The 12,515-nt window shown below is 40.5% G+C and overlaps 1 protein-coding gene and 1 pseudogene across 2 annotated transcripts in view; one reads left to right on the top strand and one right to left on the bottom strand.

The window, feature by feature from the left end:
• Positions 1-12,515, bottom strand: part of LOC149246511 (uncharacterized) — a 246,158-nt gene that overhangs the window by 75,534 nt on the left and 158,109 nt on the right. The gene's annotated exons all lie outside the window — the stretch shown is intronic.
• LOC149246513 (putative alkaline/neutral invertase B pseudogene) lies at positions 1,519-2,577 on the top strand (annotated as a pseudogene).

Consider the following 12,515-nt stretch of genomic DNA (forward strand, 5'->3'; position numbering starts at 1 on the left):
GCAAAAAAGTCAACGTAGGAAAAAAAGAATAGCCAAGGAACCCTTCGCACGTGTGGAAGATAGAGCTACCTCAAAAGGTGTATGAACCAATTAGAAGATGAGAGAGAATGTTTTGTGAATGAATGTGCCAAAATGAGGAGGTCTTGACTTATATTTATAGTGGTTGGCATGGGGTGAAAAGTCATGTCTCTTCATCACTAGGTCGACTTGAAGATGGGCAGCTTGGGGCCGACTTGATTTTGAGGCATTTGTAGGTGTGCAAAAATTCTAATTTTCAAGGTGAAGGGAGATGCCATCAAGGGGAATCCAAATGTGAAAAGAGCCATCAAAGGAGGGGCTTCTAGGATGGGGAATTAGCCCTAGTTGCACTCTTTAACAATCAATAATTAAAAAATATTTAAGTCTAACTTAGGAAAATTGATTAATTAAAGCGAATTAATTTATGATGATCGAGAATGCTCTAGGGACTCAGACAAGTTGAGTCTAAGATGAACTTTGTCGTTGATTAGGATTTAATCATAGTCATTGAAGTTGCAACGAGAGATTATAAGAGCAAATCGATGGGATGTGGAGAATACACAAGTGAGGGAGCAAACATCCAAGCAGTGTGAATTACCCAGTGCATAGTGATTCAATGAGGGAAGATTTCGAGCTAGTTGAGGAGCAACAGTGATTGAGGGAGCAACGACAAAGTGATCCGGAGAACTTTTCAGAATCTCTTAAGTGCCAGTTTGGCAAGAGAAAGGAGGTTGAATATTTGTGCAAAGAGGGTCGCATAGCCAATGTGAGCAGCCAGAAAACCCAATGTGATTTGCCAAAAGAGGGTTTGCAGACTTGCTGGAGGTCAGATCGAGTTCCAAGAGGCAAATCAAATTTCTTCCAGTGACAGAGGGAGGCAAGACGGCTCATCTAGAGCCAATTTGCAGGCAGTGTGTGTGATTCTAGGCTAGCAGTGCACATTTCTGGCAGAGGTTGAGTTGCCAATGAGAAGTGCGAGCAGGCTAGTGGAGGTTGATTTAGTTTGTAAAAGGGAGGAAATTTCTCCAAATTATATTGCCAGTATATTTTCTGGAGGTTTGTTAGTGAGGCATCCAGATTATTGTACTCGTATTTTTACTGCTGCATAATAATAATATAAACCCTCATTTGTTGCACCAGTTTTCCCTTCGGGGTTTCTCTGGGGACATTAGTCCAAAATAACTGTGTTAATTATGTGCATGAATTTTCCAATTCCAATTTAATTTTTCGCAACGTATTTTATTTTTTAGTGTGAAGAATTATAGTGAGATTTATTCAATATTAATCAAAAAATTAATAAACTGCTAATCTATTAGGAGACTGAATTCCAGTAGTTGCAGTTCAAGGAATTTTCACAGATTTAGTATTTTTGGAAAGCCATACTTGAGATGCTAGAGATGATTTTCTATTTTTAGAAAGTCACTCCAAAAGTGTCAGAGATGAGATTTTATTTAATGAAATTCATCCCTAAGTTTCCAATTTTCAACAATCATTGTTGCCATGGACCATTCCAAGGAATTACTAAATTATAATCAAGTATTTGTGAGCGACTTTATTGCAAGTGTTTTGGCATTTTTTATCAATTGTGAATCAAATATAGTAAAGAACTTCCTCTTGAAGACTCTTCGGTTTTAGGCATGGGAGAAATAGATAGATCATTTCACGTTAAGAGAAGGGATCATGCATGTTAGTTTCAAAGTACTTCACGACCCAATTAGTAATATTGATACGATGATTGCAGATTTTGAGGAGAGTGCAATAGGGGGAGTTGCTCTTGTTGATTCTGGATTTCAGTGAATCATTCACTACTGAATCCAATTGAATCTACTAAAGATCATTCACTACAAGATGTGCCTGACTGTTAATGAGGAATGAGGCTTATATTGACATTATGCCTTTTAGAGAGCTTTGACATGTTTCCCACACTCCTTTGTGTTGATGGTTGTTGTATGGTTGCCCGGAGACTACGGATTTATGGTTATCCTATTGAAATTCAAGCGTTGTTTTGCATGGCATTTAACTGTGCTCGACAGTTGCTTAAACCAGAAATTGAAGGAAAAGAATTTATAGAGCAAATTGATAAGCACGCATTATGTTATAACATGTGAAGTTATTTCTAGCTTGACTTTCAATAGCTTAATGACATCTATAGATATAAAACCAAAGTGTACTCTCACACTGATGTTAATCAGTTTAATGTCATTCTTGATTCTCTTCCAGATTGGGATTTGACTTCATGCCAGTGGGAGGTGGTTATTTTCTTGGAAATGTGAGTCCTACAAGGATGGACTTTAGATGGTCTTGTCTGGGAAATTATGTCGCAATTTGTCATGTTTGGCAACCCGTGAGAAATCCCTGGTAATCATGGATCTTATTGAAGAGCAGTGGCATAAGTTGGTTGGAGAAATGCCTCTCAAGGTGTCTTACCCTACCAAAAAAGATCATGGATGACAAATTGTAACAAGTTGTCATCCCAAGAATACTAGATGGAGCTACCATAATGGAGGATATTGGCCAGGGGAAGGTGTTATAGCATTGATGAAATTTATCTTGGAGTAGACAGAGCAAAACTTGGTGTGCTACATCTCAATGAATCCACAAGATGAAGAAACTCTAGCCCTTACAGTTCATGAAAGGAAAAAGAAAGAAAAGCAGCATGCATCAGTAGCTAATGATAAGGACGAAGATGAGCATCCATCTCAGAAGAAGACAAAGGAATCTAATGATCCAGGTGGACGTTGGTGGCCACCCACCTATCCCATTTGGACCCCCACAACTATCTCTTTCAGTTTTTCAGTTTCCTTAATTATAGCACAATTTACTATTTTTAGCAGTTTTTCAGGTCCTAAACTTCCGGAGCCGTTTTGAAGCCCTAAACGACGTTTTTTGGGAAATCCACCGCCAGCGATTTTTCTAATAAAAATCGTCTTTTCCGTCGTAGTCCTCGAAGAGATCTTTCCAACGGGCTATCATGCGCGTCAAACGGAGATAATACGACCAATTCGCGACCCCGGGAAGTTGGCTGTCCAACTCACCCCAAAACGGGGCCCACAATTTGGCGTTTCATCTTCTAGTGTTAGGTTTTGGAATGTGAAGGGTTTTCCATTGTTTCTCAATAATAAATAGGCCTTCGAGCCTCATTGTAAAGACACTTTCGAAACAGTTCAGAGGCATGTAGCCAACACATCTCTTCTCAGAGATAAGCTACCATCGCCCTAGCTGGGTTATTTCTATTTGTAAGCATATTTCAGTATTCTCCATTAATGAAATGAAGTATTATTTCCGCTACATCTCTGTTTTTATGGTTATCGCATCTCTGTATTTATGGTTATCTCTGTAATCTATTGCGTTCCTGCTTAAATCCGGATCATCTAAGCTTAAAGATGGACTTCATTGATTTTTGCAAGGAGGCAAGGATCAAGAAGGAGTGAACAACTTCCTACAACTCTCAGCAATTTAATAAAAAGATAAGTAATTCATATAATTTTCCCTTGATTACTATTGTTATTTTTGTTCCTTAGTCAACCTCTTGTCTTTCTATTTTTTGTTTAGTCATAATTGTTTCTTCCATGGCCTCCTGAATGAGGTTTGTAGGTACATCATGAAGGCTTCCAAGGCAATGATTCCGGCAACAGATGGTAGCATCAGGAATAACAAAGCAAAGCATGTGACTAGAGAGTTCTCCCAATAAGAGGGAGTGGACTATAAGGATGGTTTTGCTTCAGTGACCAAGTGATTAGTTTTTTTTGCATGACCTAAAGGCTCAAGCCAGACTCGGTGAATTGATTGGTGTTCGAAAGGAAGAAATTGCACATCCCAATGAATCCACAAGATGAAGAAACTCTAGCCCTTACAGTTCATGAAAGGAAAAAGAATGAAAAGCAGCATGCATCAGTAGCTAATGATGAGGACGAAGATGAGCATCCATCTCAAAAGAAGACAAAGGAATCTAAGCTTAAATATGGACTTCATTGATTTTTGCAAGGAGGCAAGGATCAAGGAGTGAACAACTTCCTACAACTCTCAGCAATTTAATCAAAAGATAAGTGATTCATATAATTTTCCCTTGATTACTATTGTTATTTGTGTTCCTTAGTCAGCGTCTTGTCTTTCTATTTTTTGTTTACTCATAATTGTTTCTTCCATGGCCTCCTGAATTATTAGAATATTTCTATTTAGTATTTAATGCTCATTCTTTTAGCTGTTGCTATTTTTATTCTTTTAGCAGTTTCTTAGATGAAACTGATTGTTCCCATATTCTACATAGAAACCTGATGTTTCTATTATTGTAAATATCTCTGTATTATCATTGAGCTGTTGGCTCATTCCTAATTAATTGATTCAATATTCTTTTACATGCGTGTTTCGCACTGTTTTATGGTATCAGAGCACAGGGATTTTTTTCGAAATAATTTTTCATAGTTTGAAAAATTCAGTAGTTCATTTCGAAACTGCTCTCAGGGTCTGTAGATTTCTTGATCAGCTATCCTCTTCATTCCTTTCTAAGGTCGAGCCCTCTGTAAGCCAGGTAGCCTTCACTGAGTCTTAGCTTCGGCTTTGCTCACTGTGATAAAAGCTTACAGTCGTCAATCTCGATACAGAAAGGGATTCTTCTCCTGCATTATCATTTTATGAGGAATTAACTTTGTGGCGGTGCTCGGAATCGTGAAATTGTCTTGAAATTAAAATCCGGCATTTCGAATCCGGGGGCAGCAGTCGATTTGTCGGTTGAACAGTTTATCTGTTTTGAAGTCTTGTTTATTTCGTGGCCCGTGAATCCTCAGCCACTGAGAATATCAGTGTTCAACCCTCGTTTTCAACCTGCGTTTTCACGGTGAATCCTCAGCTGAGACGTTAACCACGGGAACGTGGCATCTCAGTCTTCTTCTGTCACGATATCTGGAATCGCACGCATATCAATCTATTGACTTGGTGAATCAAAACCGGAAGCGGTAGCAGAAATCAAAGTTAATTCGTTTTTGTTTGCTCAAGTATTTTCGCTCACGTATTCGACAGAACCACGTGAAGGCACTTTCCAGCGGCTTCGGGTATCCTCGTCAACACTTTCTCCGACCTCGAAGCTTCGTTTCTCGACGCCCTCCGCAGAGTATAAGTGACGGCAGGGATTACCTCCCGTGTATTCTTTCCACAGACGCCATTTTTCAGATTCGGTGGACGCCCGCAGAGTATAAGTGACGGCAGGGATTACCTCCCGTGTATTCTTTCCACAGACGCCATTTTTCAGATTCGTTGGACGCCATTTTCCAGATTACGGCCGTTTCGGTTTCGGTTACGTTTCAACGTTGGATGTGTTACTCATTGGACAAAGAATGAATTAATGTTCCATTTTTTTTTGCTGTTTACGTGTGGAGGACCGTCCCAGAACAGCGTGGACAGTAAGTGACGGCATTTTTTCATTAAAGCGGTGGGATCAGAACAGCGTGGACAGCTTCAGTCTACGTATTTTTTCCCTTCACATCAGCTTTAATCTTATAAAGATACATGTGACCTCTTGTCTGGTGTTTTGATCTGGTACAGAGCTGAGTTATTTTTTTTGTGCAAGCCTATTTCTTTCGAACCAGAATTTGTTAAGGTTTGGTACAGTCATCCTGAAAGAGGAATTTTAAGCAGGCAGCTACATTTTTTTTATCAGACTTCTGTATTGTCTTTAGGAAAATGGCCACGCTCACCAATCTGATGTTAGAAGGAAATCAACGCTTTAATGGCAGCAACTATAACATTTGGAAACAAAGAATGCTGACCATTTTTTAATACAGACGTCTTGATCAGCTCATTTTGGGCAAAGAGCCTCGTCCCGGTACAGCTGGTACTGATCAAGATAAATTTGATGATCGAAATCGAGAGGCTGTTATGCTTCTCAAGCTCTCTGTCGCTGATGATCAGTTACCACAGATTCCTTCTGGCAAGACCGCTGCCGAAATCTGGCAACAGTTGAAAGACCTGCACGAGACATCTGACAAAAGCAGAGCATTTTTTCTCAAAAATCAGTTGTTCTCCATCATGATGGATGAACATATGTCTTTACAGGAACATCTCAACAGAATTAAAGACATTCGAGATCAGCTCGAAGCCATTGGTCAGACCATGGAGGAAGAAGATATGGTAGTTATTACTCTGAAAAGTCTACCGAAATCTTATGAACACTTCATAGAAACTCTCAACATTACGACCACAAATGTTGATCTGAAGTTTCCAGATTTATGTACCAAACTTCTGCAGCAGGATCGGTGGAAACAGCAGTTTGGTAGTGGTGCTTCATCAGTGACCTCGGAAAATGCATTTGCTGCAAAATACCAGTCCTTTCAGCAGAAAGGCTCTTCTCAATTTTTTGATCCTGCTAGGAAAAAAAGTGTGCAGTGTAATTACTGTCACAGGTTCGGTCACATGAAGAAAGATTGCCGACAGAGGATTGCTTCTGAACAGAAGAAACAGGAAGGGCCACATCAGACAGCAAATGTTGCAGAACATTCCGAGCAGACAGATTCTGCCTTTTACGCCTTTATGGCTAAAAGGTCTTCAGAACATGTTCCTTCCTCTGCATGGTACATTGATTCTGGTGCATCACGTCACTTTTCTCACAGGCGTGACTGGTTTATTGACTTCTCACCTTTCAGTGATTCCGTGGTATTTGGTGGAGGTGAAAAGTACACTGTAGCTGGCAGGGGTACAGTTCAAATTCAGTCTGGTGGACGCACACTCATATTTCTGAATGTATACTATGTGCCTGGTATGGAGATTAATCTGCTATCTGTCAGCCAAATTATGAGAAATTCTCCTCAGCTTGATGTTGTGTTTAGTGCACACAAGTGCTCCATCATTGACAGGGAGACCAGTCTAACAGTTGCTGTTGGCCTAGAGGACCATGGTCTATACAGGCTACTTGACACCGGTGACTCTCCAGAAGTGGCTCTAGCAGCACGTGTCTCTCCCATCAGCACTCTATGGCATCAGCGATATGGGCATCTAAATATGCAGTATCTCTCTCAGCTCTCTCGGGAGGGACTTGTGTCAGGATTACCTGATATTCAGACTCAGCAGTTGGGGATATGCAGCGCCTGTCAAGCGGGAAAGCAACATCGGTCTTCATTCAAAAATGGAGAATCTTGGCGAGCATCTCAGGTACTTCAGTTACTTCATGCTGATATTTGTGGTCCTATGAATACACCTTCTATCACTGCTTGCAAATATTTTTTACTTATTGTAGATGACTTCAGTAGAAAGATGTGGGTGTATTTTTTAAAAAATAAATCTGATGCTCTTAGTACCTTTCAGAAGTTTAAAACCTTAGTTGAAAAAGAATCTGGTTATAATATCATGACCCTTAGGACCGACAATGGGGGGGAATTTTGTTCCTCAGCTTTTGCCAACTTCTGTGATATTCATGGCATCAAACGTCAATTAACCACTCCTTACACTCCTCAGCAGAACAGTGTTGTAGAGCGTCGCAACCGCACGGTTGTTGAAATGGCTCGTTCCATGTTACAACACAGGAGTGTTCCAAACAAATTCTGGGCTGAAGCAGTATTTACTGTTGTTTACCTTCTTAACCGATCACCTACTCAGGCTGTTAAAGGGAAGACTCCTGAAGAAGTTTGGTCTGGTCGTAAGCCTAAGATCAGTCACCTCAAAGTATTTGGCTCAGTTGCATATGTTTGGATTCCACCTGCTAAGCGCTCTAAGTTGGATTCCAAAAGCCAGAAACTCATGATGACAGGTTACAGTGATCATCACAAGGCCTATAGGCTGATAGATATAACCACTGGTCGTCTTAGCTTCAGTAGAGATGTAGTATTTGATGAAGACAGAGGATTCTTTCAGTCTTCTTCTGAGCAGCGTTCTGAGGATCAGCCTCACAGTGTTCTTCTTCCGGTCGGTCCACCTGATGGGAGGGATGATGTAGCATCAGTATTTGATAATACTCTATCTGAGCTCCCTCCAGCAACTAACCCTCCCCTTGCTGCCCCTATTGCGCTTGAGTCTTCTTCACCTACTCCTGATATTGGTTCCTCTACTCCTGATATTGGTTCTTCTACTCTTCGGCCTAAATGGTGGGCTAAAACCATTGGTGATCTCCGGGATGATGAGCTCCTTGAAGGTAGGACTTCTAGACATAAGAACAGACAACAGTCAATTTTGCTCTTATGGCTAACCTACACAGTATTTTTGAGCCTCAAACCTATTCAGAGGCTAAGGGTACATCTGAGTGGGAACAGGCTATGGAAACCGAATTCCAGAGTCTTCAGAAGAATCACACCTGGACACTCTCTGATCTTCCTGCCGAAAAAAAGCCCATAGGCTGCAAATGGGTGTATAAAGTGAAATACAACGCTGATGGAACCATAGACAAGTATAAAGCTCATCTTGTAGCTCGAGGGTTCTCACAGAAGGAAGGCATCGACTATGAGGAGACTTTTGCTCCTACAGCCAAGATGAGTACCATAAGGCTTGTCCTTGCTCTAGCAGCTCAGTTCAAGTGGAAAGTTCATCAGATGGATGTAAAGAGTGCTTTTCTAAATGGTGATCTTCAAGAAGAAGTCTACATGACGCAGCCTCCAGGATTCAAAGTTGCTGGTCAAGAACAGAAAGTGTGTCGGTTAGCTAAAGCAATCTATGGATTGAAACAAGCCCCTCGGGCTTGGTACATGAAAATTGATCAGTACCTGACAGATCAGGGTTTTCAGCGGAGCCCATCTGATGCAAACCTGTATATCAAGCATACTGGTAATGATATCTTGTTTGTGGTTGTCTATGTGGATGACCTTATCATTACTAGCAGCTCTGCACATTTGATCCATGGGATCAAACAAGATCTATGCAGCACTTTTGAGATGACAGACTTGGGACTTCTTCATTACTGTCTGGGGGTTGAAGTTTGGCAGACTGAAAATCAGATCTTTCTCTCTCAGTCCAAGTATGCCAAAAATCTTGTGGAAAGGTTCAGAATGCAGGATTGCAAACCGGCCACGACTCCTATGGAACCAGGGCTCAAACTTTCAGCACAGTCATCCTCTCCCCTTGTGGATGAAACTTTATTCAGGCAATTAGTGGGCAGTCTCATCTATCTTACTGCTACCAGACCTGACATCAGTTTTGCAGTAAGCTACATTTCCCGCTTCATGTCAGCTCCTAAAGCTGATCATTGGATAGCAGCAAAGCGGGTGCTACGCTATGTGCGTGGTACTTCTGATTATGGCCTCTTATATACTCACAGTTCCAATCCTATTCTCAGTGGCTACACTGACTCTGACTGGGCAGGTTCGGTTGATGACCGTAAATCTACAGCTGGGTATGTTTTTAGTCTAGGATCTGGTGTTGTTACTTGGACTAGTAAGAAGCAACAGGCAGTGGCTCTCTCCTCAACAGAAGCCGAGTATCGGGGAGCAGTTAAGGCATCCTGTGAGGCAGATTGGCTTCGTCGTATGCTTGCAGATATGCATGTTTTCCAGACAGGGCCTACTTCTTTGTTTTGTGATAATCAGGGAGTGCTCAAACTTGCCAAGAATCCAGTCTTTCATGAACGAACAAAGCATGTGGAAACTCATTGCCACTACATTCGCCAGCTGGTTGAAGACGGCTCAATTCAGTTGCAATATGTTCCCACAACAGAGCAGCCCGCCAACATTTTCACCAAGCCTCTTGGCCCTGATAAATTTGTAAAATTCTGAGGGTCTATTGGTGTTGTAAATAGATTGAGCATTAAGGGAGGGTATTAGAATATTTCTATTTAGTATTTAATGCTCATTCTTTTAGCTGTTGCTATTTTTATTCTTTTAGCAGTTTCTTAGATGAAACTGATTGTTCCCATATTCTACATAGAAACCTGATGTTTCTATTATTGTAAATATCTCTGTATTATCATTGAGCTGTTGGTTCATTCCTAATTAATTGATTCAATATTCTTTTACATGCGTGTTTCGCACTGTTTTATGAATGAGGTTTGCAGGTACATCATGAAGGCTTCCAATTCAATGATTCTAGCAACAGATGGTAGCATCAGGATTAACAAAGCAAAGCATGTGACTAGAGGGCTCTCCCAATAAGAGGGAGTGGACTATAAGGATAGTTTTGCTTCAGTGACCAGGGATCAGTTTTTTTGGCATGACCTAAAGGCTCGAGCCAGACTCGGTGAATTGATTGGTGTTCAAAAGGAAGAAATTGCACATCCAAGACCATGCCAAATGACAAGGAAAACTTCCAATTTCGAGGGAGCAAATCATCAAGAAAAGTGGAAGGAGCATCTTTTCTAAAGGATATTTCAGGTTGAGATTGTTAAGATGCTCAAAGACAGATGGTCTCTAGGAGTAGTGTTCCTTCTTTGAGGGAGCAACAATAGCAAAAGGACTTTCTTGCGTGACACAGGGAGCAGCAGTGGCAAGAGGATTTGCTTTCATGACAGAGGGAGCAGCCAAGACTACCACAGGAAGACCTATCAAAGGGAGTTGGTCTCAAAATTTGAAATGAAGAATCTTGGTCATATATACTATTTCTTGGGATTGGAGATTCAGATTTGGTGGATCTCACTATGTACAAGTAGTTGATTGGTTCTCTGATATACTTGGTTAACACCAGGCCAAATATTTGCCTTGTTGTGAGCACCCTGAACTAGGTTATGGTTGAGTCGAGGCATGTGCAATGGATGGCAGCAAAGCATGTGGTAATTGTGTTGTACAGTTGGATGTGGTTTGAGATATGTCTCAGGAGGTGAAGTGAGGATGCAAGAATATATAGATTTAGGCAAAGGCAGAGTATATCATAGCGAGTATCTCAAATCATGAAGCAATGTAGCTTTTGAAGCCAGAAGAGCATGGCCAAGTCACTATACCAAGACATGATGTAGAAAGTAGTAGAGCTCCAGTACATATCCACAGATGAGCAAGTTGTGGAAATATTTCAAATACGAGCTTACTATGATGTTGAATGTCTCCCTCACTAGAAGGGAATGATGTGGTCTTCATAGGATTGGGCAGACCATCTCCTGAAGCCATAAAGGACTTTGATTTGGTCATAAAAGACTTGCACCGAGGGAGATGGATACATTCACCGTGAAACCAGAAGGACTTGGCTAGGTCATAAAGGACTTTGACCAAAAAGGTGAATGGCCCAAGGAAATTACAGGATACCCTCACCTAGAAAGCCAGAAGGAGTTGATTAGGTCATAAAGGACTTTGACCAGAGGTGAATGACACGGGGAAATTATGGGATTGGATAGATCTTCTCCTGAGAAGCCAAAAGGAGTTGGCCAGGTCATAAAGGACTTTGATCAGAGGAGATAGATGTAATTAACCTTTGAAGCCAAAAGGACTTGGCTAGGTCATAAAGGACTTTGACCAATAAGGTGAATGGTCCAAGGGAAGATTCTCTCCTGAGAAGCCAAAAGGACTTGGCTAGGTCATAAAGGACTTGATTAGGTCATAAAGGGCTTTGACTAGAGGAATTTGATACATTTTCCTAAGGAACCACAAAGGACCTTGGCCAAAAACCCCGTATACTTACATTTCCCACTCCAAGGTGCAGTTATCTTATAGGCTTGCATCAACATGACAAGTTGATGAACTTTTCTTAAGGAAGGAGAAATTTCAGTGAAAGGAAAATATGTTGCAGCCAAGGAGAATACCTCCCTTGCTAAGAGGGAGTATTGATTTTTGTGTAGCATCAGGAGGTATTCTTGCATGCCAATAGACTTCCTAAGTTGGCATATAAAAATTATAGAAATTAAAATAAAATAAATTTTATTTTTGAGTTTTATGTAGGCTCAAAAAGGGACAAGTCAACCCCACCATGAAAAGATGTGTCCCTTGGGGTAAATGCACCCATTCGACTTGTATATATATGTATGATGTGACACTTCATTTGATCATTCACTCGTCTGTAACGACTAAAAGTCATATACGCAGTGGAAATATTTAAAATACTTTGAAGACTAAGACATCCATTGTAGGATAGTATTAGTAAATTGTATATTGTATAAAAGAATTGATGTAGGATGATACAATTGAGAATGAGGGTCCTGTATATATAGCCAGGTAAATACCTTTTCACGAAGAGTCATGTCTGTAGAGACATGCTTCTTTGTTTAACTAATTATTATTTAATTATATATTATTATGATTATTATTTATTATCTATTTTTATATAATTTATGTTCATAACATTGCCTTCCCCTTCAAAAAGCTTTGTCCTCAAAGCTTGTTGATGAAAGGGGCTTGATCTCTTTGTTTGCTATGAGTGTCTCCTCGTCTCGAGACAATCATCTTTGTAGATACAAGTTGGTATGATCCTTGGAGAGATATATAAAATTGTCGTATAAAGAACGGATGGGAAATCCTAGATTGATCTTCTACGGAATCAAATTTTGTGATGAATCGTTATCGTGGGATAGGACTCTGCAAACTCCAGTATTCCTAGAAACATAAACTTGTGATTCGGATGTCGATACATAGTTCTTTTGATTTCACTTCCCCTTATCATGTTAGTGG

This window comes from Pinus tabuliformis, chromosome 7 (genome assembly GCF_031772625.1).
Source record: "Pinus tabuliformis cultivar Carrire ecotype Pingquan chromosome 7, CPIR1, whole genome shotgun sequence".
Lineage (NCBI taxonomy): Eukaryota > Viridiplantae > Streptophyta > Pinopsida > Pinales > Pinaceae > Pinus > Pinus tabuliformis.